Raw genomic sequence first — 4,541 nt, 5'->3', positions numbered from 1 at the left:
ATATATATATATATATATAAATATAAATATATATATATAGAAGAAGAAAAAGCCCATATATATTATCAGCTTTCCCGGCAGCAGTAACAAAGCATATGCTGTCACTAGTTAACTGGTACCATGCCAGTTATTAAAGCACCTTCCTCCTAAATCATTTTAGCAAGAACTGAGCTTAAGCTGCGTACACACCTGCAATTTTTCTCGTTGGAAAGGATCTTTCACGATCCTTTCCAACGAGAAAAGACTGCACATATATATATATATATATATATATATAAATATAAATATATATATATAGAAGAAGAAAAAGCCCATATATATTATCAGCTTTCCCGGCAGCAGGAACAAAGCATATGCTGTCACTAGTTAACTGGTACCATGCCAGTTATTAAAGCACCTTCCTCCTAAATCATTTTAGCAAGAACTGAGCTTAGTTCTTTGAGGACTCAGGGGTATACACCATCTGGCCAGGTGATAAAAAAAGTTTATAACAAATAAATGTAACCCTTGCATCCTTAATGTGTTACACATTATGCGAATGGTCAATCCCCGTACATGTAGGCTTAAACAAAATAAAGATTAGGGTAGATTTAACACTCAAGGATTATATAATAATTCGCCTGTGCACAGCACACAATTACTTTTGTTTCCAAACCTTTAAACCCATGCTCAGAATGCTCAGACAAAGCACAGGAAAATGGATTGCATGAAATATATCCTAAGATAAGTTCCATAGAAAACAAACATTTGTGGGCATAACAAAAATGTGAATTTTGTAACACTTATTAAAAGGGAAATAGGGGGTTATGATCCAATGTTTACCGTAGAAAATGAAACCAAAGCTACAATTTTCAAGCAGCAGCACAACATCTACAACTATTATATGTTATAGAGGCTAGTCAGAATATTTGTACCCAGTTTCAACAGTAAAGTCCTCCTGGGTCTTCTTCCATTGAGCCCAATGTCACTCCAAAGCAAGAATGTGGCAATCAAACACTGATAGAACTTGACATTTGGGTTCTTGGAAGTTGTCCTTGGCTTGAGCTCTGCATTTTGCTATACTTTTTCCCATTCTGGGGTCGCTGTGTCCAGGGAGCTTGGCAACAATCCCTAATCTTCCTAATAATATTTGCAAATGTTTTTACAAGAACGTCAAGCTGCAAGGATGTGTTCTTCTAGCCTTTGCAATTACCTTGCTTGTCTATAATTTTCTTTTTTACAGCTTTCTCCTTTGCTTTGTCATGGTATAGTTTATTATTTTTCTATCACTTAGCCCCTAGTGAGTGTTACCAACCAATATTGGTGAACATTAAACAAATGCAATGTTTATAGTTTCTTTCAATATCCTAAATATCTTGTACAGTTGCCATGCTTTTGAATATTCCTGGGGCGGTAGTTTATTTAGGGCCTAATACCGTGTTTCCCCGATGATAAGGCAGGGCCATCAAATAAGACAGCCCCCCCTTTTTAGAGAAAAATGTAAAATAAGGCCCCCCCCCGCAAATAAGCCACCCACTGATACCTGCGCTTACCCGAATCAGGTGGTACGGTGGGTGACTCCGTGTGGTTCCTCCGTCTGCCTCCATGGCTGCGTGCCGCGCCTCGTCATGAAGAGGAAGTGACAGGACTGCAGTGCGCGCACATGACTCCGCCCAAGCAAACACAGGCAGCTTCCTTCATCCCTCCCTAACGGAGACTACAGGAGTTTGTTCACGGCCAGAACATCCAAAAGTGAGACACAGACAGGTTTCTTTTGCTGTGAGCAATAACACTTACTGTATATAAGCTTTAGAATGGGACATTAAATGGTACAGTATATGCCTTCCAAAAAAAATAAGACAGTGTCTTATCATCGGGGAAACAGGGTATAATAGGTGGTTCTGAATAAATTTGCCCTCAGTTCCTATCTTAAAGACAAAGGTCATCCTAGACCTCGTAAACCTCAAATAAACCTTTAAAGCAGGGGTGTCAAACTCTGGCTCGCGGGCTAAATCTGGACTTGCCCTGTTCTCATATTTGGCCCGCGAGAAAAAACCAAATGTCTACTGGAGCTGGCCCGCCAGTAGACAGTGCATGCACCGCTAATACCACAAATCCCAGAATGCTCTGTTGGCGTGTCAGTCGGCACCCACAAGCGCCCCCTCTTCTGTTGACATTCATCAGCGACCTTCCTCAATTGTAAATATTTTTTCAATAAATATCTAAGTTGGCCCGCGACTTTGTCCAAATTTTTTTCATTTGGCTCACTGTGTATTTGAGTTTGACACCCCTGCTTTAAACGATTAGAATGATTCATTAAAAAAATGTTCTGGCTCCTGCTATCAAAATAAATAGCAATTTATTTTTAATGCTAAAAAATTATCTTTACTTCTTTGACTCTTTACCACCTTTTAAAGAGATAACTGTTGCAACTTGGTAACAGAGTGCAGCCTAATGATATGAAAATCAATGAACACCTTTTATTCCCTGGTTGTTCAATGACAGTGATCCTGCCGAGCAAGTATGTTTTTTGCTGGCGATACTTATGCTCTGCATGACCTTCAGATCACACAGCAACCTTCGCAATGCGTGCAGAAGTAAACAGTAGATATAATAAATGAAGCATGTATGAAAAAGTCAATGACATATGTACAGCAGTTGTTTATCAACAAGTCCTGTAGTAAAGTACAGAAGGCTGGAAATTCTCGCTGAGGACTTCCTATACCTAAAGATCACACTGGGTTCTGGAGAGTTTTCCTCCACACAAGTTCAGCAAACAGCAAGGACACAAGAAAGGAATCAACATTTAACCAGCCATGAGATAAGAGGAGGCCATAAAGGAGGTTGTACAGCTTTACTAAAGACATTCATATCTATATATGGGTATATATTTCTAAAGATTAGTCACATAAGCGCTTGCTTTTATCTGCCACCAACATCATGAGTACATGCAACGGATCACCTAAATCAATTACAAATCATTTTACAAAATGTTAATTACTCTGTTTTGTCCACACTCAAAATCGTGCCCAAATTTGTGATTCCCCACTGCTCACAATTAAGCTGCATACACACGTGGAATTATAGTCATTGGAAAGGATCTTTCACGTGCCTTTCCAATGGCTAAGGACTGCACGATGGATGAATGACTGCTGTACATACAAAGCCGCTCTGATCTATGCAGAGGGGGGGGAGAACGGCGGAGCGGCACCCCACTGCGCGCTCTCCCCCTTCCCTTGCATTAGGATCGTTCATCGTCCATGGATCCGCCAGGAAGGTCATTTGGACGATGGACTACGGGGGCTGTACACACGCCAGATTCTCGTCCGATATCGGGCGAGTACCATTGGACGTGTGTAGATAACTTAAAAAAAAAAAAAAAGATTATTAATTTCAACAGTGTTTGTGTCACGTCTACGTCAATTTTTCACCCTGGGATCTTGCTTCATATGTGTTGGAGTTTTCTCAATTTCCTGCTACTAATACTGCAGGAAGATGATGAATAACCACACTGGTGCCCTGGTCACGTCCACTATTTTACCTTTTTTTATAAACTAAACACAGTGATTACAACGTGGAACTTTCCCACAAGTCATTGTACAACACCCTTGTATCTTTTATATTTCATGCATACATTGGCACACAAATATTTAAATACTTTACATTGGACTAAGAACTTGGAATAGAACAGTTACCCGATTATGGGAAATAGTTAATGTGTATATAAAGCCTTTGTTTTTTGGTTTTGCATAGAATAGGAAAGGGTAAGAACCCCTGGAGGTTTTCACTCTTCTTACCATCCTTGCTAGACAGATTCTCCCTCTATCTGTCCTGGTAACTGTTATACCCAGAACTCAAAATCCACAATTTAAGATGTCACTAAAACTGAAAAAAGACATACTCTTCTAATAGGGCGCTTTCTGCTGTGGCAAATAGAGATCTTGTGCTATGATAACTTAGATACACCAAAACCAATATTGTGTGATTGTAGTATTATGAAGTTATGGAATTGGTATGGAGCTGTACAGTATACCTATCACTTACAGGTATAGTATATGCTGCCCTAGGGCCAATGTAATACATATCAATGATGATTTAGTACATCTCTGACAATCTGGCCAATGGATTATATTGAATTTGCTTTTGTCATTGACTCCAATGGGATTTAAAATTCAAATACCAAATCAACCCAACCAAATCAATCAACATTGAGATTCCACTCAGAAAAACAGTCAGTGATCTGAACAGAGGCAAATTCGACCATCACTACATTTTAAGTTGTAGTGGGTTAGTGGCTTAACCTACCCACACTATAAAATGTAGGCACCCATATGATTATACAATGGCTGGTTCCACACAGCAGAGGAGAGACACGGGATAGGCGATCACACAGCACAGTCATAGCACAGAGCAGAGACATAGGATAAGTGATAGCACAGAGCAGAGACATAGGATAAGTGATAGCACAGAGCAGAGACATAGGATAAGTGATAGCACAGGGCAGAGACATAGGATAAGTGATAGCACAGGGCAGAGACGTGGGACAGCCGATCACACAGGGC

At 39.9% G+C, this 4,541-nt stretch overlaps 1 protein-coding gene across 1 annotated transcript in view; it reads right to left on the bottom strand.

The window, feature by feature from the left end:
• The window catches only part of GK (glycerol kinase), a 44,169-nt gene that overhangs the window by 38,483 nt on the left and 1,145 nt on the right, over positions 1-4,541 (bottom strand). The window lies entirely within an intron of this gene.

Source organism: Pyxicephalus adspersus, chromosome 1 (genome assembly GCF_032062135.1).
Source record: "Pyxicephalus adspersus chromosome 1, UCB_Pads_2.0, whole genome shotgun sequence".
Taxonomy (NCBI): Eukaryota; Metazoa; Chordata; class Amphibia; order Anura; family Pyxicephalidae; genus Pyxicephalus; species Pyxicephalus adspersus.
Note: the sequence above shows the minus strand (reverse complement) of the source record. Positions and strands in the feature narration are given on the sequence as shown.